Source organism: Schistocerca serialis, chromosome 6 (assembly GCF_023864345.2).
Source record: "Schistocerca serialis cubense isolate TAMUIC-IGC-003099 chromosome 6, iqSchSeri2.2, whole genome shotgun sequence".
NCBI lineage: Eukaryota > Metazoa > Arthropoda > Insecta > Orthoptera > Acrididae > Schistocerca > Schistocerca serialis.
Window position 1 is genome coordinate 636754710 of NC_064643.1, and position 25641 is coordinate 636780350.

Genomic DNA, 25641 nt, shown 5'->3' on the forward strand with positions numbered 1-25641 from the left:
GTGAGGAGCTCATCACTGAAGAGCAGTGGCTTTGCTAAAGCACCGTCTTTCAGGATGTCATCGTTGACAGGTAGTGGCTTTACTAAAGCTTTGTCTGTGAGGATGTCATCGTTGACAGGTAGTGGGTTTGCTGAAACTCCATATATGAGGACCTCATTGTTGACAGGTAGTGACTTTTAAGCTCTGTCTGTGAGGACCTCGTCGTTGCTGGGTAATGGCTTTGCTGAAGCTCCATCTATGAGGGTCTCATCTTTGACAGATAGTGGCTATGCTAAAGCGTCATCTGTGAGAATCATTAACGGATAGTGGCTTTGCCAAAGCGCTATCTTTGAGGACCTCATCATTTACGGATAGTGGGCTTGGTATATCTGTTTTATTAAATCCATAAGGTTGAATATTGCTATAGGCAAGTAGGTGAAAGTCAGAAAGAAGGATTTTATTCTGTTCACGACTGTAGATACTAATTAAATATCCCTTTCTAACTGTTAGCAAAATATGCTAGTGGTTTAATAATTTCTCAAATGGAACGTATATGTCGATCTGAGTGAGATACATCAGAAATGAGCAAACCAGATTGCCTTAGTGAAGCAGGATAATTTACTTTATAGACCGTGATTTGACATTCAATGTTTACAATTCTCTAAACCGCGAGTGAAGGAAGGAAGACTAGGGTTTGATGCTCCCCCGACGAGAAGGTCATTGGAGACGGAGCACAAAACTGGATTGGAGGAGGACAGGGAAGGAAATCGGCCGAGTCCTTTACAAAGGAGCCATTTGCATTAACCAGTTTAGGGAAAATGTGGAAAGCCTAAATCTGGATGACGGGACGGGGTTATGAATTTTATCCCAGACCCTCCCCCCCCCCCCCCCCTCCAAGCCCTCCAACCCCACCACCCCCACCCCCGCAGCCTCCGGGTTCAGTACCTCAGCATTCGACCATTTTGCTGGATGACGGCTGTGCTATTCCGCGTTAAAATGGTTTCTGAATGCTAGAAGATTTGTAGCAGAGCGATGAGTGTGGCCGGCCCCCTCAGACGAGCAACGGCAACGAAAAGCGACTGTTACCTCCCTTTCGATTACAAAATTAGCAATGAAGTCGCTACAGCTACGATACATCGGTCAATGAGCTACCTCTGAGTGTCGTCTACCGGCCATATTCTTTCGACGAAGATATTCGGTTTCCAGATTCCCCGGTGACGCATTTATTAGCTTTTCTTTATTTTTTTGTAAGCGCTAGTAACACAGAGGGAAGAGAATCAGATGGATCGAAGAAGAGACACTCGTGTCGTGACAGTTTTCTTTATCAGCGTGCAAGCGGGAGATATTACAAAAATGACCAATTGACCAATGCAGAGAACTTGTCTCCGTGTAGGAGTCTAAGATCTGTTATCGTGTTCTAACAGGTTGTGTATGAGATTAACTGAGGTGGAAGATGGGAACCAGCCTAGCATTAGCCTCAACGAGCGTGAGTAACCACCTAAAATCCACACAGAGGCAGGCCGGCGTGCCTGCTCACGCTCATTAATCCGCTGCGCGGTTTCGATCCGGATCTGGCACACCTCCCTGTCTCGCAAGCCAGCACGCGGCACGTTATGCTTTACGACCAGGTTACAAGGCTTCCAACAGAAGAAATAAATAAGGATGCGCGAGAAGGAGTACGGAAGTCATTTTCCGTGCCAGCGTCGGCGGACGGCTCCGGCAGCTTACAGAGCAGGAGCTAATTGTGCACATCTGACTGAACAATCACGCGGAGCTGCGTGGAAGGCGCATCGCTGCTGCTCGCCTGTCCATTGTCCCTGTTACCGGTCCCGCTACATCTTTGGCTCCCCACTGCGTTCTGTACGCCAAGAAACAGCTGCAGCCCGCTATGCTAACGCTTCATTTAGTTACACCTTTCATTTAAAGTACCATAGTACTGTACCTCTGGAACTTGGCGCTGCTAATCCAAATCGCACGTTTTCCCATGTGGAACTGAAATGCTCCATGAAAACTCACTGGTTCGGAGGCCAAGACTATAGGGCTGGATCTCGAGTGCCTCCCACTGAAATCGGCGTGACTTCTGCTTTACGGAATTTGCGATATGGGGACGCGCGTTACCATGCAGCACTCCATGTCGCAGCTGATTTTCGACAGACATGCTGCCCCCGTATACATTCTTCATTCTACAACGAGTGTCTTTCGGTGTTTATTCTTCGGCACCCAAGAAAAGAGTAACAGCACGTTGGTCCTGTTTAGACGTATTTGATCATAACGGCGCCATTGTTCATGTTTGCGCACTTAGCGCACGCACGCTGGAAACATGCGAATGCTGCACTAGTCTCTTGCTTAAACGTCAGTGCTTATATACCCCCATGGGAGTTGCGCTCCGTTACGTACACGCTGCAGAAACGCACTGAAATGGAAACTTTTTTACTCTCTTATACTTCTTGTTCTACACAGTCATCTTCAGCAGGAACACACATTTTTAAATTTTGCACAAATGATTTACCCTAACCGAACGATATGACTGTAGTAATCATTCACTAATACAAACTGTATCGTTGACACAAGACCTTACTCGCAATGGCTAGTTATATTCTTATAAAATTGGCTGAGTAATTTAAACACTTTATTCAAATCTTTTAAATGTATTCTTCTAACTGAAATACGTTCCTTTTCGGGCAATACGTGTTCATATTGAAACATTTATGTTACGAATGCATCTTCGGATAAAGTACTATGTACGCGGAGTGGTGATTTAACGTGCACATAAAACGCCTTAAAATGAGCTACCTATTTTCACGTGATTTTCGAATAAAAGAACGTAATTTAAATATCATCACAGTAATTGTTTTATAAGGAGTATGGATCGTGTAAAGTGGTAGTGGTAAATTGCACTAGCTTTTACCACTGATGTTAGTTTAAAATTTTTAAATGTATGTTAAGCGAAATTCTCACGTATGTTCTTATCATGAGCGCATGTCAGAAGGTTACACATAACGTCGCAGTAACGAACAGCTCGCACAGATTTTCCGAATTTGAGTCTGACATCGAAGTAATTCCTCGTTATTATTACATAGTGACTATGATCCTGTAAATATATCATGTAAAAATTATACATCCGCCAAGTGTGCAGCGAACTCGGCCAACAGGGCGCCCGCAATCCTTTAGTGGGGCGCACCGTTAGGCTGGGAAGACATTCGTGCTTTCGTCTCTCGAGAGGACCATGTAAACACGGGACGTTAGCAGAACAAGGCTGCCTGAGATACGAGGGAAATATAGGCACGTAATTCACCATTTGCACCTGTGTCTACATCTACATACCATACTCCGCAAGCCACAGCATGGTGCTTGGCGGAGGGTACCTTGTACCACCACTGGTCATTCCTTTCCTATTTCAGTCGCAAATGGAGCAACGGATAAACGATTGCCCATACGTTTCTGTAGGAGCTCTATTCTCCTATGTTGTGTTCGTAGTCCTTTCGCGGAATGTACGTCGGTGACAGTAGAATTGTTCTTCAGAGAGCCTCAAATGCCGGTTCTCTAGAGAGCCTGGCGAAAAGAACGTCGCCTTCCCTCCAGGGATTCCCATTTGAGTTCGCGAAGCACCTCCGTAATACTTGCGTGCTGACTGAACGTACCGGTAATAGATACAGCATCATGCTTCTGAATTGCTTCGATGTCTTCCATTAATCCGACCTGGTGGAGGTCCAAAACACTCGAGCAGTAATCAAGAAAGGGTCGCAGTAATATTCTATAAGCGGTCTTCTTTTCAGATGAACCACACTTTCCCAAAATTCTCCCAGTAAACCGCAGTCGACCATTCGCCTTTCCTACTACCGTACTTACGTGCTCGTTCCATTCCATATCGCTTTGCAACGCTACTCCTAGATACTTAATCGACATGACTATATCAAGCAGCACATTACTAATGCTATGCTCGAACGTTACATGATTATTTTCCTACTCATCTGCATTGACTTACGATTTTTCTACCTTTAGAGGAAGCTGCCACTCATCACACCAACTAGAAATCCTGTCCAAGTCAGGTTGTATCCTCGTACAGTCACTCACCGACACCTTCCCGTACGCCACAGCATCAGCAAACAACCACAGATTTGCCCACCCTGTCCGTCAGTTCGTTATGTCCCTTCTGCAGCTCACAACACACGTGCTGTATCTCGCTGGATGATTCCGAGATAACAGATGATTTGGGAACAAATTACTAAACAAACTCGACTGAAAAAGGAGAAAGAGGCGCAATGTAAAGCACGATAACCGTAAAGAAGAAAAGGTATTCTTAGTGGGCTGTCTTTGGACTGATAGCTATCTTTATGACATACTAAAGTAGTGCGTTGCGCTAGATGTCTAGCGGTTCTCTAGATTCCGCTGAGGGTACCAAGTGAACATCCGAATACTGGTATCTAGAGCCAGAGATGCAAGTTAATCTTTTATAAATAAGAAATCTTTTATTTCCAAATCAAATGTTGCCGTTATATATATGCAGGATTCTGCGGCCGGTGCCAATTTCATTGAAATTCTTCTAGGTGTACTGCAGCGCCACCATATAAATTACTTAAAATTTAGTATTCTAAGTTTTTATACCATGACGCGGCGTTGCAGCTAGAGTAATTTTAATGAAATTGAAACACTGCTGTTTGTCATCACCTAAATACGATTCTTCTGACCACGTCGGATATCTTGAGCAAGTTTCTGTACGCGGCTCATGATGGTCTAGTCAAGCGGCATGGTAGCTCGGCGTGTTCTATCAGAGGACTAGCTACTTTCTGTAATAAAAAAGAAAGTGAGTGAAGTAGTCAACGATAAACTTGGAGGGGTGTCATGCGACGTCAACCCAGACCAAATGCCGAAAACAATGACGAACAAAGTGATGAAGGAAAAAAAAAATCTAGTGTTTAGCAACTCTACCTCTAGAGAGCGTGGTCCCGGGTTCGATTCGCGGCTCGGTTAGAAATTTGCTTCTCTCGGTGATTGGGTGTTTGTGTTCTTTTAAATACTTTATCTCATTTTCGTCGATGTGCAAATCGCCGAAGTGGAGTCCAATGGAAAGACTTGCAGCAGGCGCCAGAACAACTCCAGACAAGGTCTACCGGCCAATAACTCTTCACCACCATTTCGTCTCAGCAAGTTCCTGTTAATCAGTCATCCATGTGGTGTCATGCTGCTGGTCGATTCTAGCTGAAATGCGAAACTGTAAAGATCCTGCGGCATTCTAAGTAGTAAACTATTCGCCAAAAATTTATTTTCTTGTATATTATGTTACGTCTCTAGGAAAAATGGAAATAATTCTTTTGAGATGTCGATGTGTAAGCACAAAAGTCCCCCACTTCTGTCCCTATTAGTTAGTTTGATATGGAAGCGTTATTTAAGTGCCATACTATACAATTTTGTTTATTTTCTGCAACACTACTTTAGCAACATTCTTACAGTATGCAGCCAGCGTGCTTCACAGCCAGTAACTTCATTTTGCTATCCTCGCACGACGGTATTCTATAAGCGAAAGTTGTAATTTTCTGTTCAAAATGAAGTATGTCCAAAACTCAAAAACGTGTGTATTTCCGGCTCTGAACAACAAATGACACAAACACGCACGTAATAAACGAACTCTTTAACAAGGTTTCATTTGGGATTTTTTTTATTAGTGTTTGGATAGTACATTATATTTTGTAAGCGAGAATCTTATATTACATATTTTGGCACGCAGTTGACTATAGTGCGAATAATACCTGTTTGTAATACTTGGATGTAGTCTGCAGGAAAAGTAGAACGTCATACTTATGTAGAGACTAATTTATGCAAATATTAGAGAAAGATATTCGTTAAAATGTCATTTTTTGTTTTATTTTTCATTCTTTAGTACAACTCAGTGACAATATATTCTTGAAGTTTCATACCCCAAATCACATAGTAAGTGCCATAAAAAAATTAAGTGCCCAACGTATTAATCCTGCTACGACCACATGGTGAAGAGACTCTTCAAATGAAGGAAACAAGGTTAGATTTTAATGAACCGCCGAGACTGAGATTATTAGAGACGGAGAGGAATCTCGGATTACGAAATAATGTGGAAGGAAATCGGCCATGCCCTTTTGAAAGGAACTATCCTGACATTTGCGTGGAGCAATTTGTGGAAATCACGGAAAACCTGAACATGGATGGCGGCTGGACTGGAATTTGAACCGTCGTCCTCCCAATGCGAGTCCAGTGAACTAACCATTGCGCCACTTCGATCGATAACAGACTCTTCAGTATTAGTTTTCGCATTAGTTACGTAAACCGAGTTTCTGAGTACTTCTATCAAGCAAACTTACTACTTGTTTTGTATGTCATCTATGACGGTTGGATAGTCTCTTTGGAAACAACAGGCAATCGTAATGTTTGTTTACAGATTGTCATTATTTGAATAATCTTGTCGTTGTGTCTTTTCTGTTTTTTAATCATGCCACGACAACTAACAGTGTTTACAAAGATATGCAAGAAACGTGTGCATGCTTTATTAAATTATAGGCTCGCTATTTTCATATCTTATCCACAGATGAACACCCCGTACATAATCCGTGCCCCATTATTTGACGTCGTTAAACGCAGGCCCGGAGGGTTAGTATGCCTTATACTCACAAGGAAAGTTTTCCTGAACCAATTCTGAACCCCATAGAGCCAGCAATCGGGTATCTGTCCAACCTCGAGATTCTCAAGAAGTGTATTCATGGAAAAACTCAGAATTCTATTGTGTCTTTAATGGCTCTTATATGGAAACGTTGCCCCAAAGCATTTTGTTCAGCCACGGTAGTTAAAATTGCAGTTTATGAAGCTGTTATTTTACTTAACGGTTCCAACTCAGAGAGGGTAAATGTCTTTCAGTTTCAAGGCTGGAGCATTCACTCGAGAATCTTGAAGAGAAATGATACGCAGCGCATCCCTGCAGCTGAGAAATCCGTGGAAGATCTTGTAAAGTACACAAGACAGAAAAAAAGACGCCAGAAGAGAAGTCTCGAAGAAAAGGAGGACACCCAGTACAGTTCTGGAGCCTTTTGATATAGGGAATGGCAAGGAAAAAGTAAGTTCCACTTCAAAGAGCGTTTTCTCAGAATTACCATTTTCATTATTCAAGTACGTTTTTCTCAGAAACCAGTAAAGATAGAGTCATGATTTTTGGCATGACCTTTGCAGTATGTATAAAAACATAATATATGCACGTGGAAATTTTAATATCATTCCTGTATGCCAAAAGGTAGAGTACAAAAATCTATGCATACTTTTTCAGTTAAAAAATAATTAAATTTACAAATTCATTAAATATTAATGTAATACAGTGCTTTTGTGCGTTGTTGCTATACATACTGAGGTTACACTGTAAAATTTACAAGATCATTTTTGGAATATTTCTGAGAAAATGATACCTTTGTGAATCATGGGGGTCAGAAAACTTAAAAATTTAAAAAACAATAAAATTTTTCAGTTAATATTCTGAAAAATAGCCAGTACATGCAGAACATTTCAGTAATGTAACTCCAAAATTGTGGATTTGGTGAATGATTGTATTTTGTAAACGTACTTCGTTTACGTCCTCCCTTAAGGAGGGCAGTTGAAATAAATAGGACGGTTCCTGTAAAGAAAACTTCTACATTCCTGTTTATCTCAATTGTTGCAATTGTTGACATCCAGAAGAGCTGTGAATGAATTCGCCTTTTCGCCTTCCCTGTCCAGAGAAGATATCTGTGATGAGTTACTGTCACACGTGTTGATGACACGGTGGTAAAAGACATCTGACTCCGCCACGTGGCTTACTCTCCTCGACAAACACGCAGACGACCAATTGTCTTAACTTTTCCACCCGATGGTCGGCTTCTCTATCTACAATACTACTTAAGACAATGGATTCGCATCTGGCACGGGACTCAAATATTCATTCGACCTGTCGACCGAGATGAGCCAATGGTTACGACACTGCAATGGTTACGACTTCTGACCGAGATTCAATTCATCATTGGACCATCTAGATTTACATTGTACGAGGTTTCTCTAAACAACTTAAGGCAAATGCTTGCATGGTTCACAGAACAGATCACGGTCCATTTTCTTCCCCATTCTTCCTCAATGCAAACTTGTGCTCCGTCTCTAATGATCTAATTGTCGACAGCTAATACGAGTTAAGACTGTGAAACAGAGCTTTCTGTGGCCGTTGGTTAATGACACTCGCCAAGAAGGAATTAGCCGAATTGGACGGAAAATGGTTAGATGTGATGTACATGTACAGGCAAATATATGATTTCAGTTACAGAAAAAATTGGATGATTTATTCAAGAGAAAGAGCTTCACAGATTGAGTAAGTCAATAACGTGTTGGTCCACCTCTGACCCTCGTGTAAGCAGTTATTCGGCTTGTCTTTGATTGGTAGAGTTGTTGGCTGTCCTTCTGGTGGCTATCGTGCCGAATTCTGTCGAACTGGAGGGTTAGATCGCCAAAATATCAAAGCTGGTCGGAGAGACTTGCCCATGACGCTCCAAATGTTCTCAATAGGGTAGAGATCTGGCGACTTTGTTGGCCAAGGCAGGGTTTGGTGAGCCGGAAGACAAGCAGTAGAAACTCGCGCTGTGTGCGGGCACGGATGATCTTGCTGAGATGTAAGCCCAGGATGGCTTGCCATAAAAGGCAACAAACCGGGACGTAGAATATCGTCGACTTGCCGTTTTGCTGTAAGGTTGACGCAGATGACAACCAAAGGGGTCCTGATATGAATTGAAATGGCACCCCACACAGTCAGTGCTGGTTATCGGGTCGTATGGCAGGCAATATCCCATTGCTGTCCGGGTCGTCCCCAGACAAGTCCTCGGCCTGGAATCTCATTGACTGGATTGGAATTGTCTTCAGTGATGAGTCCTGCTTCCAACTGAACCCCCATGACCAGTGAATACCTGTCTGGAGACGTCCGGAACAGCACTGGGATACCAGCCTGAATGACGCTCGCCATACGGCCCTTCAACCAGATGTGATAGTCTGGGGTGCCATTTCTTGCCACAGCAGACCCACTTGGTTGCCACCCGTGCCAGTCTTCCAGCACAGGGCTACGTCGACGGTACTATACACATCGCTTTGTTGCCCTTTTTATGGCAAGCCAGCTTGGCCTTAAATTTCAGCAAGATAATCCCCACCAGCACACGACGAGAGTTTCTACTGGTTGTTTTCGTGCATGCCACACCCTGCGTTGGCCAGCATAGTCGCCGGATCTCTACCCTATTTAGAACGTTTGAACATTACGGGCAGGGCTCTCCGACCAGCTTGGTATTTTGACGATCTAACGCGCCAGTTGGACAGGATCTGGCACGATAAGCCTCAACGGGACATCCAACAACTCTAGCAACTCTATTAATCAGTGCCAAGCCGAATAACTGCTTACAAAAGGGCCCAAGGTGGACCAACGTGTTAGTGACTTCCTCAGTTTGTGAAGCTCTTTCTCTTGAATAAAACATCCAATTTTTCTAAAATTGTAATCATTTGTTTGTCAATACATGTACATCACATCTACCGCTTTCCGTCCCCTTCAAATAATTTCGTCGTGGTGCGTTGGTTCTTCTTTTTTCCTAGAACGCATTACTATATACACACATCCAAAAAAGTTTTGCATCACCTCGGTTTCGAGAGTTCCGGAACCCGTACAGAAAATCGGAATAGAGATTAACATAAACATCATTTCCGCCCTTTTTATTGCTCATGAAAACCACACATTGCATGTTTGCCACCATACAGCGAGACCTTCAGAGGTGGCGGTACAGATAGCTGTTCGTACCGGTACCTCTAATACCCAGTAGCACGTACTCTTGCATTGATGCATGCCTGTATTCGTCGTGGCATACTATCCACAAGTTCATCAAGGCACTGTTGGTCCAGATTGTCCCACTCCTCAACGGCGATTCGGCGTAGATCCCTCAGAGTGGTTGGTGGGTCACGTCGTTCATAAACAGCTCGTTTCAATCTATCCCAGGCGTGTCCGATAGGGTTCATGTCTGGAGAACATGCTGGCCACTCTAGTCGAGAGATGTCGTTACCCTGAAGGAACCCATTCTCAAGATATGCACGATGGAGGCGCGAATTGTCGTCCATGAAGACAGATGCCTCGTCAATATGCTGCCGATATGGTTGCACTATCGATCGGAGGATGGCATTCACGTATTGTATAGCCGTTACCGCGTCTTCCATGACCACCAGCGGCTTACGTCGGCCCCACATAATGCCATCCCAAAACAACCGGGAACCTCCGCCTTGCGGCACTCGCAGGACAGTGTGTCTAAGCCGTTCAGCCTGACCGGGTTGCCTCCAAACTCGTCTCCGACGATTGTCTGGTTGAAAGCATATGCGACACTCATCGGTGAAGAGAACGTGATACCAATCCTGAGCGGTCCATTCGGCATGTTGTTGGGCCCATCTGTACCGCGCTGCATGGTGTCGTGATGGTAATGCCATCATTACCACTCACCATGGACGTCGGAAATGAAGTTGCGCATCATGCAGGCTAATTCGCACAGTCTGAGTCGTAACACGACGTCCTATGGCTGCACGAAAAGCATTATTCAACATGGGTGGCGTTCCTGTCAGGGTTTCTCCGAGCCATAACCCATAGGTAGCGGTCATCCATTGCAGTAGTAGCCCTTCGGCGGCCTGAGCGAGGTATGTCATCGACAGATCCTGTCTCTCTGTATCTCCTACATGTCCGAATAACATCGCTTTGGTTCATTCCGAAACTCCTGGACACTTCCCTTGTTAAGAGCCCTTACTGGTACAAAGTAACAATGCGGACGCGATCGAACCGTGGTATTGACCGTCTAGGGATGGCTGAACTGCAGACAACACGAGCTCTTGTTTACATCTTTGGGCGGGTTTAGTGACGTCTCTGAACAGTCAAAGGGACTGTGTCTGTGATACAATATCCACAGTTAACGTCTGTCTTCAGGAGTTCTAGGAACCTGGGTGATGCAAAAACTTTTTGATTTGTGTAAATGGAACAAGCTATTCATTGGCGCTATTGAAAAGCGGAAAGCTACGAACTGCCATTGGCTGATCTGTTGTTAGGGTTCAGATATTTTAACAAAATTACTCACGCTTTGTAACCATCTAACCCTGGGGAGCGAACCAACCACTTCACAAACGAACTCAGTCAACTAAGTCACACCGTTACCAAAGCAACATCACATAAATTGGGAATCGCCGATGATGACTAATATAACTACGGAACATCGGAACAAACACTGGACCCCATCTTACACGATTGCGCAAAGAGAAAATTCACGAATCACTGGAAAGACTTTTGCAGACGCAACACCTGCAGCAATCAACTGGCTGCAGTCTTTGGATGTGCATCTATGATGGGAAATGCTTATCTCAACTCTATGTGAATAATGTATGCACTTGTTAACTATAACTCTGTAAGCTGTACGCTAAATAAATAAAAAAATACCTAAAATAGTTTGGTACCATCTGTTTCGATAGCATGCCTCCTTCTTGCGGTAGACATATGACATAGAGATCACTTGAAGACGTCAGAGGGTTGCTTCGTTCCAAGCTATTTTCGGCGTCACAAGAAAGTGATATAGAAAATGTAATGAAACTCGTAAGACAGTAAGTGATATCGACCAAGTCCATTGTAAGACATATAACTTCAGATCAAAACATTGTTGTCTCCATTGCATGCTTGACGTGCGCACTGGCTATGTTTCGATGCTGTGCTATGCTATGCCATGCTAGGTTATGCTGTGCTGTACGAGGAGGCCGTATTCCGGACGCAGCCCGGTTCCCGGACTTTCGCCGCTCGGCGGCCGGACGTATTGACTTTCACCGGCAGGAAAGCCTGAGGACTACAGACACTCAGCTCCGAGACGTCGCTGCCGTTGACTACTGTGCTGCCTAACAAACTGCTGTAACATTACCGTGGAAACCTGCTCCCCCTCTGCTGGCTAACAACACCTGATAATTACCAACTCTTTGAAGAGATTGCCTTGAGATAAGATTTGTCATCACAGACATAAAACGTGTGTAAAAGAAGTAGCTCTGTGGCTCAATTTCCTCACACAGAACGTAGGTATATGGCTGCAGATTTACGTCTGTTCTTGTTCCGTACCCCAAGCAAGTAATTAGAATTATATATGCAGTTTGCACACGTACATCTTGCAGGCATCTCTTTAAACACTGTACATAGTAACTACTACTCGTACAATTTCGCTGTACATTTACTCACTCATTAAATTTGTAGTCAACATTGACCACAATTTCAGAATATAGTCACTATAAAAACATTAGAAGGAAAATGACCTACATTTCCCTCTAGTTAATCTGACTTTGAAATAGAAAGGGGTGCAAAAAAAAAAAAAAAAAAAAAAAAAATGGTTCAAATGGCTCTGAGCACTATGCGACTTAACTTCTGAGGTCATCAGTCGCCTAGAACTTAGAACTAATTAAACCTAACTAACCTAAGGACATCACACACATCCATGCCCGAGGCAGGATTCGAACCTGCGACCGTAGCGGTCGCTCAGCTCCAGACTGCAGCGCTTAGAACCGCACGGCCACTCCGGCCGGCCGAAAGGTGTGCAATGCTATAAAACTCTTTGATAATTTGCCTAAGAAAATATGTCTGACAGACAGGAGAGGTGTTTTCAAATGTAGACTAAAACTGATTCTACGTGACCACCCCTTCTATGCCAATGAGGACATCTTGAACGAAACTAATTTAGTCTATTACAAGCCTGTAATTGGCCAGCATGCATATATACTGGGTCTGCAATATTTTGTTCATCTAACAAGTTCCACATCATAACGTTTATCGTGAATGTGATTTACGTGGTGACATGGGTGGGGCTAACTAGTTAAGTAGCTAAGAAGCCGATCGAGGTGGCTCAGTGGTAAAAACGTTGGATCCGCGTTCCGAAGTAGCAGGGTGTCGACCACGTTTCGGCCATCCAGATGCAGTTTTGTATACTGTTCCCCTAACTGATTACAGGTAAATGCTGTGATGGTTCCTTTCTAAAGGACACGATCAAATACATTCAGATTATCGCCCAATCGCAGTTTATATTCAGTGGCTAATTACCTCGCCGTCGACGGCTCGTAAAACCGTAATTTTCCTTTCTACACAGAAAAATACCTCCGTACAGGAAATGCAGCAGTCAATATACCGAACATCCAAGCATCAATGCCTGCGCTGTCACAAGGGCAGTGCGAAGAAAAAAATGAAGCGATAATGTTTACTCTGCGATCACATCTCAAAAGATGGAAAGGCCCAGACGTCGGGTGGATACATTATGTACTTATCTGGATTGATCTGTGGTACGTCCTCTGCTTCATTCATATTTTTAATCGGGTGAAACCGCACCAATGATCTTGAATTACAGAAAGGGCAAGCAAAAAACTATAAGTGAAGCCTAGAAATTTAGTGTTGCGTAAACCTAAGTTATGATTTCAGTTCTTTCCCACTCAATTTACGAAACTAAGGAACACATGGCTTGCAGATAAACTAGTTTAGATACAACTTCGTCCAACGTAGATTTGTTTTCAATGTCTAAGAAATAAGTATAAACAACTCTCAAGTGGGATAGTTGGATAATTTCGTGGCAACATTCTGAGCCTTCTACTTTTTATGATTGTTATTTATATATGCCAGATTTGTACTGCGACAGCAGGTTCCGCTTCCACCACTTTGTCTCAGTCTTCCCACAGATCTTCTTTCTGGTGTACTGAAGTGTAACAATTTACTCGCGATCATTGTCTCCAGCAACAGCAGAACACGTTCTTTTCATTTTATACGCGTTTGTTTATATTATTAATAGCAAACATTGCTCTTTTCTTTCACCATCATTTGTCATTTGATCTACTTTAATGTCACTTTACATCGATATGACAAATTTAATTTCAAATATTGTTATATTCTAAATGAAATTAACTGTTGTCATCGAGTAGAAGAAGGAAGTCACATATGCCGTTGTATATCCCGTGAGAAATAAGAAAATCTCCACCTGAAGATGAAGAAATTAATCATTAATTTTAATCTTCGGTAATACAACAGCATTCCGTTGAACTATAAAGATTGTACTATGCGACAGGGTCGATTGTGTTTGGCTCGTAAGAGTTCTAAAGCGTGCAGCTAATATTTGACAGAAAGTACAGTCGAGGTCGCCGTACGTCTGAACTCGATCTACGTCATCTGGTCGATGAAACTGAGTGTCTGTTGCATGTAAATCAAACTATAACGGGAATTCTGAGAATGTTGAACAGGAGCCCATTGCCACAGAATGTCAGTACGGCACACCAAAAATCACTGTTACTTCTGTTCAGGTAGTCGGTAAAAGACTGCACGCACAGCAGGCAGAAACCGTTTCCCGCCCACGCGCCACACAACTTGTAAATCTGCGCGCGTCGCGGCTGTCACGATCAGCTGATGTCTTCCCAGCTGTTCCGGGACAGTAATGATCCGGCTGTAGACGGGGTCTGTCGTGATTCGGCGACGTGTTTGCTGCAGAGAGCCGTAAGCACGCCTTCGAGAGTTTTCAGAGCACTTCACAAGCACTGCACGAGGCGGAGACACGGATTGCCTCAGCTCTCGCAGCGGAAGGGGAACACGCACATTCACAGGGCAATAAATGGCGAAGCGGCCGTACAGAGCGCGTTTTACGGCGCGGGCTGTGTATCGCCGCCGTCGCATTGTTCTCTCAGCAGACGGACGGCGAGGCGAGAGACAAACGAAAGGCACACCTACCTCGGGTCTGCCGGCGCTTGCGCTGTCGCGGAGGTTGCTCTGCTGTCGAACGGGTTATCCAGTTCGCGGTGCGGCACTCTCCATAGCCAGGGGGCGGCGGCTGGTGGCGGACTGTTGCCGACTGCTGGGGGCGGCAGCGACTGACTGCTCTCCTGTCCCACCTGGAGAACTTCCTTCGCTTCGCTTCGCGGCAGACTGGACGCGCCTCGCCGCGGCCGGACCCTCAGGTGGCTGCCAGCCGCCGCGCCGCCATTGGCCGCGTACCTGGTGACGTCACGCCGCCACCCACGGGGTTCGGCGCGCCTCGCGGCGAGGGCGCCGCCGTCCCTGGAGCCGAGAACTGTCAGCCAGCGTCGCGGTGGGGACCACGAACAGGACATTTGTCTCACTTCGTTACAAATACAGGGTGGTGGCAATCAAAGATATGACAGGAACGATAGTTCGAAGCAAAATAGTCTAGCAAACATGGATTCTAAAATGAGTACCTTAAGAGCTACGAGCACTTTTTCATCTTCGATACTGTGAAAGAAATCTCTCCTACTGCAAGCTTTTTGGCTCAAATGGCTCTGAGCATTATGAGACTTAACATCTGTGGTCATCAGTCCCCTAGAACTTAGAATTACTTAAACCTAACTAACCTAAGGACATCACACACATCCATGCCCGAGGCAGGATTCGAGCCTGCGACCGTAGCAGTCGCGCGGTTCCGGACTGCGCGCCTAGAACCGCTAGACCACCGCGGCCGGCCAAGCTTTTTGCTTTCCGTATTTTGACAGGTGATGGTATTGATCAAAACAAGAAAAAATGTAGTGCAAAAAGGGCAATAAAGTGCATACCTTAAGTTTTGTGAGTTCTTTTTCATCGTTGATACTGTGAAACACATCTCTTTTACTCAAAACTCGTAGCTCATAAGGTATGCATTTTAGAGCCTGTGTTTACTAGGATATTTTTTCTTGGTTTTGTACCAAAATATGGAAAGCAAAGAGTTTGAAGTAGAAAAGATTTGTTTCAAATCATCGAAAATGAAGAAGTGCTCATATGAAGGCGCTTTGATAAGTCTGGTAAAAAAGCAAAAAAAAAAATATATATAGCTGAAGAAGGTCCAGCGACCCTTCAGCTTTTTCATTCCATCCGAAAAATAGCTTCTGTCAAATTCTGCAAAATACTTGTTGACTACAACTATCAGCCGGCCAGTGTGGCCGAGCGGTTCTAGGCGCTTCAGTCTGGAAGCACACGACCGCTATGGTCGCATTTCCAATCCTGCCTCGGCTATGGATGTGTGTGATGTCCTTAGGTTAGTTAGGTTTAAGTAGTTCTAAGTTCTAGGGGACTGATGACCTCAGATGTTAAGTCCCATAGTGCTGAAAGCCATTTGAACCATTTTTTTACAACTATTATTTTCTCATATGCTGAAAATTTCTTCCCAGCGAATCAAATTTTCAAGTTAGGGAACAGGAAAAAGCCTCTTAGGGCTAAATCTGGTGAATAGGGTGGATGAGGAACCGTTTCAAAGCCTAATTCATGCACTTTCGCCATTGTTATCATTGGTGTGTGGAATGGCGCTTTATTCTGATGAGGGCGCTTTTTTGCCTGCAAATTTTCGTCTTTTTTCAGACACCTCAAATTTCAAATGGTCCAAAATGATGCACAATAGGGTATGGTTATAGTTCTACCATTTTCCTAGTAATCTATGAAGATAATTCCTTGGGAATCCCAAAGAAACTGTGACTGTCACCTTGCCACTGACAAAATGATCTGTGCTTTCTTCGGGGAACTTTCGCCAACCTTTGTTCGTGGTTTTAGCCCGTCAGTGTGGCCGAGTGGTTCTAGGCGCTTCAGTCTCGAACCGCGCGACCGCTACGGTCGCAGGTTCGAATCCTGCCTCGGGCATGGATGTGTGTGATGTCCTTAGGTTAGTTAAGTTTAAGTAGTTTTAAGTTCTAGGGGACTGATGACCTCGGATGTTAAGTCCCAGAGTGCTCAGAGCCATTTGAATCATTTCATGGCATTGACTGCCGTTTTGACTCTGGTGTGTAATGACGGATCCAGGAGAGTCACATATCGGTGAAAAAAAGACATTGCGTTGAAATGATGCGCTTATAGTCGACTGTGAGCTGTCGCGGCACCCATCTCGTATACAGCTTCTGCACAGCCAGTTCTTCGTGTACGATATATGCAGCCGCTCAGTTGAGACCCCTCAGTCTCAGCAATGTCATGAACATTGATTCTGTGGTCTTGCATTAAAATATCATGGATTCTGTCAATGGTTTCCTTTGGCGGCCGGAGCGCGCTTCCTCTTCGGTGCTCGTCCGATCACGTTTAAATTCATTAATCCAGAAGTAAATGGTCTTCACTGAGGGCGTAGATCCCGCGTGAACTTCATCCAAGTCTGTGTGGATGTGTGCCGCCGTCCAACTTTCAAATGAAAATGTTTAATATCAGCACGGAACTCGGCTTACGCTATTTTCAATTGCAGTCGACACACTGACATATTTAGAAGGCTGTCAACAATGGACTGTACAGTTTGGAAATTCTATATACGATCCTTGGAATAAGCAAGCTTACCAACCACGAAGGCGCAACAAAAATGTTCTGTTCTTTCATGTAGATTTACCAGTTTTGTTAAACCATCCTCGTAGTTCTTAAAGTAGGCATTTTAGTGACCATGGTTGCTGAAAGTTTATGCTTCGGATAAACGTTCGTGTCACACACTGAATTTTGACCTTTCCTTCCAGGACGCTCTGCATGAAACAGGATAAATTATGTAACCAAATTGTATAAAGATGTGTTGTTGTTGTGGCCTTCAGTCCAGAGACTGGTTTGATGCAGCTCTCCATGCTACTCTATCCTGTGCAAGCTTCTTCATCTCCCAGTACCTACTGCAACCAACATCCTTCTGAATCTGCTTAGTGTATTCATCTCTTGGTCTCCCTCTAAGATTTTTACCCTCCACGCTGCCCTCCAATGCTAAATTGGTGATCCCTTGATGCCTCAGAATATGCCCTACCAATCGATCCCTTCTCATCAAGTTGTGCCACAAATTTCTCTTCTCCCCGATTCTATTCAACACTTCCTCATTACTTATGTGATCTACCAATCGAATCTTCAGCATTATTCTGTAGCACCACATTTCGAAAGCTTCTATTCTCTTCTTGTCTAAACTATTTATCGTCCATGTTTCACTTCCATACATGGCTACACTCCATACAAATACTTTCAGAAACGACTTCCTGACACTTAAATCTATACTCGATGTTAACAAATTTCTCTTCTTCAGAAACGCTTTCCTTACCATTGCCAGTTTACATTTTATATCCTCTCTACTTCGACCATCGTCAGTTATTTTGCTCCCCAAATAGCAAAGCGTCTCATTTCCTAATCTAATTCCCGCAGCATCACCCGACTTAATTCGACTACATTCGATTATTCTCGTTTTGCTTTTGTTGATGTTCATCTTATATCCTCCTTTCAAGACACTGTCCATTCCGTTCAGCTGCTCTTCCAGATCCTTTGCTGTCTGACAGAATTACAGTGTCATCTGCCAACCTCAAAGTTTTTATTTCTTCTCCAAGGGTTTTAGTTCCTACTCCGAATTTTTCTTTTGTTTCCTTTTTTTTCTTTTGTTTCGTTTACTGCTTTAATTAGTCTAAAAGTACATTGGTCTGACTGCACTATTAGAAGAACAACAAAAGGTAAATTATCTCTACTGGAAGCACTCCGCTCTGCAGTGACTACGATCATTGACGGTCCCTGTAGATGAACCAGTTGATACAGATCGTCTGCTCTGTTGAGACTTCTCAGTACATCGTGGGCCAAAGGATTTACAGTTTCTTCTTCGGCGCCCTCCTAAAAGGCTATAGGCCGCTAGTCGAGTCAGTACATATTAGGACTAACCAGTACTTTCTTGGTGATATTCAGTTTCTCGGATTCAGACCACGGATTTGAACTTCCCTGCATATCGTCACATGTCTTATTGTGAGAGAGGCAGTCAGAGCCTATTTGTTTACATTTTCGCAAAATCTTCTAATCTGAAAACGTCTCTTCAAGCAGGAGACGAAATAATGAGGAGTGCATTACATCTGAGATCAGTATTTGCAGAAGCAAACGAACATATCGCTAAAGCGTGAAATGTAGGCGAAATTGGGTATTGGTTCAAATGGCTCTGAGCACTATGGGACTTAACTTCTGAGGTCATCAGTCCCCTAGAACTTAGAACTACTTAAACCTAACTAACCTAAGGACATCACACACATCCATGCCCGAGGCAGGATTCGAACCTGCGACCGTTGCGACCGCGCGATCCCAGACTGTAGCGCCTAGAACCGCTCGGCCACCCCGGCCGGCAATTGGGTATTACGTTGGTACATAAGTTCGTAGCGTTTTTGTTCTACATGTTGGTATTCTGGTTGCTATGGGTTTATTTATCGATTGTCATTTTTATTTGTAATTCACTGCTGCTGTTTAGTTTACATATTATCGTTTTATGATTTGGGGATAGTGAGTGGAGCTGCGGACGCTGGGAAATGGAGTGTCAAGTGGAAAAATCGCCACATTTCCGACACAGACTTCTGAGCTCAGTAGAGGGGTGGCAGCAGCGAAGGAAGCTAGAAATATTTGCGCAGTGTATGGGGATAATGCTCGTGAACAACACCGACATTTCCTTTCCTGTATCGTTGCTGGTGACGAGAAATGGTGCCTTTATGCTAACATACAGAAAATGAAGGAATGGTTGAGCCCAAACAAAGTAGCAACTCCTAGTACAAAGACCTGCGCACATCTACAAAAGATAACGTTATGCATCTGCTGGAACAGCGACGGTGAGCTGTGCCACGAATTGCTTCCCCGAGGTGTAACCATTGCTGCCGACATTTATTGTCGGCAACTGAGACGTCTTGCAGACGGAGTCTAAGAACAACGACCAGGAAGACAGCGTGCAGTGATGCTAACCCACGATAACTCCCGCCCTCATGCTGCCAGACCGACAGAAAACACTGTACAGGAGTTGGGGGTGGGAAGTCATTCTGCACCCACCTTATGCACCTGATCTTGTGCCCTCAGATTTTCATCTTCTCCTGTTTCTGCTGAAGAAACTTCAAGGAGCTTTCAGGATGAAAATTCGGTCAGAATTTGGCTCGACGGGTCCTTCGCACAAACCACGTGATTTCTTCAGTCGCGGAATGGTAGAGTCAGCGGTGACAGAATGTTGTAAATAGTGAAGGAGAATATGTTACTGATAACTAAAGTTTTGTTGTGTGTATCTGTTGTGTTTATTAAGGTTATGGAAAAACGCTACGAACTGATGCACCAACCTAATGCATCTGGTATTATCTGTGACTTTCCCGTGACATCTAAAACATGAACTTCTACTAAACATAATCTTATAGAATGCAAGACTTAGCAAATCATTGTCCTAACTGGCCTTTTAATTACATAAAGATAATTAAATGTGAGCCGTGTCGGAATGGCCCCAGCACCGGGTACGCTGGTTATATCGTTGCGATCCATTTTGGATGGTATATGAGATCATTGTACATCGTGTGGCTTTCTTCCGGTTTGACGGGCTTCGAGAGTCGGCCGTTAGCTTTCAAAAGGAACACATAGAGAGACGTGGGACGTCTCCGGAGAAAGAAGTGTCGACTGCGACCGGATGTGCCCTATCAGCGTGATATACCGCGCAATTGTATTGGTCGGCAAGTCTCTGTCTTTGGGCAGCTCGGAGATCCAAGTTTCGTGATCTCTACCAGGGGAAAGGTCCCTGAAGGAATGTGGTTAAGCTGTCTGAGCCGCTGAGTTGTGCTGTGTGGCAACATCAAAGAGCTGCAATTGTCCTGTTGTAACGCCGGAAATGCATATCCTATTTCCATCTGCTGCACTATAAATTTTTTTCCTTATTTTGTTACCTGAAGATGTGACATTTCTGTGTCTTTATATATTGTAATTGTTTTACTGTTTGTATACATATGTTTATGCATTTATGTTGGTTTGTTTTGTGAATATTACTTGTATTTATACGCTGGGTCTGGCCTAGGGAAAACTATGCTATCGAACGAATACATCGATAGGTCGTGTGGAGAACCAAAGTGTTTAGGATCTTTGGTAGTGTTAACTCTGTCGCGTGGAACGCGGGCACAGAAAGAGTCTGGCTGGGGTGGTGCAGTGGAGCAGGTGTGTTGTGTGAAGCTCCCGCGAGTTGCCAAGCTTTCGGGGTTTGGCAGCATGTAATTGCGCTCGACTTGCTATGATAGTTTCTGACGCGGTGTCGCGGACGGGAAGCATTAGCTGGCGCACATCAAGAGCCCGTTTCGCCTGGTGACCGTGTCGAGAAGAGGGCGCGCCAACATCCAGCTTCTGCAACAGCGACGGCCGACAATGAGTGACTGTCGCCACCTCCTCGATCGACGGCTTCAAACCTTCAATCAACCAACAAGGAAGATTAAAAGCACGTAAAGTTTCAGAACTGTATGGCAGACCTCAGCTTTTAAAATTGTTGCATCACAAAATTACAGCAACTTAGCATGAACCTTTGTTGCTCATTGTCCCAATTGCATTACCAAGCAGGGTCCCTTCCTTTTCCGAAATGAACCCGAGTGTCGTTGAAATTCAAACGCCAGCATTAAAATAATATAATTCGATTTCACTGCTTTAATTTCAAAGTTCAGTTAAAGTATTCATAGCTGGCTACAATATTTAGATTACACGAGCACAAATTAAGAGTGCGAGTTTTGTTAGCATATTTTAGCATACCTGTGACTGCAGCTCAGCTTGGTACGTACTAAATTTTACTATTGTTAATTGTTCAGAATCATTTAATTCAAGTTCGAAGTTAAATCTCTTATTTCTAAATTGCGTAGATTCAAGTAGCTTTTGAAAGGATTGTTGAGGTAGCCCAAGACTGACTGTATTTTACTGAATTTCGATATGCTTCAGAAACAAAGTTCACTATTAATCTCAGTCACCAAATTAACTTTCAATTTTCCGGTTTTATTAATTCTTTTGCTAAATTAAGTCAGAGTGTAGCGAAATTTATAACTTCTGACAAACTTTGTTTTCACACTACACGTGTCAATCTTCAGTTGCCACGCTTCTAGGGCTAATTATATGTGTAATAACCTTTCTTTTTCAGTTACTATAGTAATTTTCCTTAGGACTGGTGACCGTAATTTCCCCCAAATCTCAAATATCTAATTACCGCTAGTTAATTGTTGACGTAACGGCCGCACATTTACTTTCTTTATTAACTTTACCCCTTTTCAAAATTAATTTCCACCAGTTTCATTTGCATTTTTCCTTTCATTTAGATGTAACCCTTTCCTCCCTCTTTACCGACAGATTAACTTCGGTGACGATTGCTTTTCCCAAATTTCCATTAGGTACACGCGGTTTAATTTTTCACTGTCATTAAGGTCGATAAGTGAGGGGGAGGTTACACTGTGTTTGTCAAAAGCCGCTGTAAGCGCCAACGATTTGGCGGAGAGTGAGGTGTCACCCGCAGCCTAGGTCCTGCTGTGTTTACGTAACCCGGCCACGGCTGGATTGTCATCCAAAAGATTAGTATATCTTTTCCTTCCGCGAAGGCGGGTAAAACGAGTTTTGTAATTTGTGGTTTTCTGATGTTTAAACAAATGTTTTTTGGGTTACATAAAGATAGACCTGCAACTAAGTATAATCTGGGTTGTTTCATGGCAATCTTTCCTGCTTCTGTTACATATCTGTGTTCTAGTGAATTGTGGTTCACCACGCGAGATTTAAGTGTTGTTTGGGCCGTGTAGTATTTCAATGCCATTAAGTGGCTGGCTCACTCTGATAGGATAGGAACCGTACTGTTAGTTGTAAGTTTTTGTTAAGTGTGGCAAAGCCACGGCAATACTGTGTTTGCTAGTTGTTTCTGAACTGTTTTACATGCATTTATGGCTATACTTGTTTTGTTTCAATAAGAGCTTATAATAAGTAACAGCTGCTTGTAGTGAAGATTGTGCGGAATTATCTGCAGGAACCTTATGTTAATAAATTAAGTATGTGTAAATCAAAGTACGACTACTGACCATGATTCGCCATCCCGTTTCCCGTCCTGATAATAGTTGTGGTTTGGATTGTGCAAGGTCGTATTAAAGGGGCCACGTACCAGAATTCGTATTGTTTTACTACCTTTAATAATGCATCTATAACACTCCTCTTCCATCAAAGACTGTAATTGCGATTAAATAGACAGTGATTAAAATCACAACGAATATGATTTTGTGTTATCAATTCACTTTCTTTACGAAATTAATTTCAAGTAGCGTATTACAACTTTATGAGTCAACAGTTATGAAGAGTAAAACAAATTATGAGTTTTCTTTTCATGAAAGAAAATTCTCCGAGATTTGATAAGATAATGTGTGTGCTCAAGTAAGTGGTTGTGAGTGGGCGTGAGTTATTGTATAGAATATTATTAAAGAATATACAGCTTTGTTACAAAACTAGTTTTCTTGAAGTGTTATGAAAAATGCATATTAATTTTAAAAAACTATAACTAAAGGCGCCTTATTTGTAGCATTCAGTACCATAAGCTATCGGGGCACCAGGTATGTCAAAGGACACTTACTGTGTGAGACCGACAGTGATGCAGCCTCCGATTTTAGTAGTTTCAGGTAGTGCGGTAGCGTTCTCGCTTCCCACGCCCGGGTTCCCGGGTTCGATTCCCGGCGGGGTCAGGGATTTTCTCTGTCTCGTGATGACTGGGTTAGTTAGGTTTAAGTAGTTCTAAGTTCTAGGGGACTGATGACCATAGATGTTAAGTCCCATAGTGCTGAGAGCCATTTGAACCATTTTAGTAGTTTCAGTTGCTTGACAATTGGACAATCGTCATTACTAACATGATTTATTTCTTCTATTCGAGAAGAAAACATACGAATTCATCTTCCATTAGTTTATCGTCTACAGCTATATCTGCCACTCTGTAACCCACATTTAGGAGTGTGGCGAAGGGTACTTTGTGTACCACTGTCTCTTCCCCCCTTTCCTGTTCCAGTCGCGAATTGTGCTCAGGAAGAACGACAGTTGTCACGCCTCTGTGCGAGCTCCGATCTAATTTTACCTTCGTATTCTTTTCGGCAGATATAGGGAGGAGGAATCAATATGTCGGTTGCCTCTTGTAGGAACGTACTCTCCAGGTTTTAACAGTGGACCGCACCCTGATGTACAACACCTCTCTTTTAACATCTGCCGACGGAGCTGAGAGATCATCGTGCTTTCGTGCTTGCTAAATTAACCCGCGGCGAAATTCGCTCCTCTTCTTTCCATCTTCTTCATTTTCTCCATCAAATTTTTTTCTCGTACGGGAGCCAGGCGGACAAGCAATATTCAAGTCATAACGAGGGTTTTGTAAGCTACCTCCTTTTGTGGTTGGGCTACACTTCTTCGCTCTTTCCTTATCTCTTGGAAGCCGTATGATATGCCTCGTTACACTTGCCACCCATCTCCATTTCATTCCCTCTGCCGTCCTTATTACGTCTTCCAAATCAGTTCGACCTCCGAGAGCTTTGTTTCCCTGTCCCTGCCTGTAATACTCGACACGCTTCGCTGTTCCGCTCGTTGAGCAACCCTATTGCTACAAAACAAAATTGGTAAATCTCACTGGCTGTAAATTTTCGTTTCAGAAGTAGCTCGTATTTGAAAATTACTTGGCCTACGAAAAGCACGGCAGGCCGTTCTTAGTCTTCTGTTTGTTCCTTTTGTTGCCTGTCCAGTCGTCTTCTTCTGACCTAAATACAAACACTCCTCGACTTCATTGTTACGAGGGCTATCCACAAAGTACATTATGTTTTGGAATTAAAAATAAATAAAGTATTGAAATTTTTTTAATTATATACAGATGAAAACCACACTTAAATACTACTTTTCTACATAGTTGCCATTTAAATTAAGGCACTTATCGTAGCGATGAACGAGCTTGGAAATTCCTTCTTCGTAAAATTCGGCCGCCTGCGCCTTCAACCACGTGGCGACTGTCTTTTTGGACAGAAAAGGTGTGATTTTTGTGGATTTCCTGGAAAGAGGCACTACAATAAACTCTCAAAGGTATTGCCAAACTCTGCACAACCTCAGAAGAGCAATACAAAACAAGCGCAGGGGAAAGTTGGGCTCAAAGATCTTGCTGATTCACAACGCCCGGGCCCACACGGCGAATGCCACTCGTGAAGTTCTCGATCTTTTAAGTGGGAGTTGTTTCCTCATCCGCCGTACAGTCCCGACCTGGCACCGAGCGACTTCCACTTATTCCCAGCAATGAAGAAATGGTTGGCTATGCAGCGTTTTGATGACAACACACAGCTTCAAGAAGAGGTGACCATGTGGTTTGTTGGCGCAGGCGGCCGAATTTTACGACGAAGGAATTTCCAAACTCGTCCATCGCTACGATAAGTGCCTTAATTTAAATGGCAACTATATAGAAAAGTAGGATTTAAGTGTGGCTTTCATCTGTATATAATAAAAAAATTCCAATAGTTTATTTATTTTAATTCCAAAACGTACTGCACTTTGTGGATAGCCCTCGTAATTTGTATTCTTTTTCTTTTTGATCTGTTGTTGCACATTATTTTAGTATTTTCACAGGTCTACTTTCAAACTTGTTCTCTTAACTGTTTCCATTAGTTGTTGAATTTCATCTGCAGTAGAATTAAGCAGTATAGTCTCATTAGAACATCAAAGATTGCTCCGGTTGTTCCACTAGTAAATACGCCTTCATCGTCTTCCCTCTTTAGGGATGCGAATAGTTCCTCCAGGGCTGCTGAGGTTAGCTTTGAGGTTGCGGAACTCAACAGGTGACTTTTCTTTGGATTCTGGATTTCCGACGCCCCCGATGAAGTTTAATAAAAGCTGCAGAATTGATGTACAGCATTGACTGAATTAATTTCTTG

At 43.4% G+C, this 25641-nt stretch overlaps 1 protein-coding gene across 2 annotated transcripts in view; it reads right to left on the reverse strand.

The window, feature by feature from the left end:
- Window positions 1-14950, reverse strand: part of LOC126483845 (chitin synthase chs-2) — a 347785-nt gene extending 332835 nt beyond the window's left edge. For both annotated transcript variants that reach the window (XM_050107058.1, XM_050107057.1), the window contains exon 1: window positions 14744-14950. The gene's annotated coding sequence lies outside the window, so the exon portion shown is untranslated. The remainder of the gene's footprint in view (window positions 1-14743) is intronic.
- Window positions 14951-25641: the final 10691 nt, after the last annotated feature.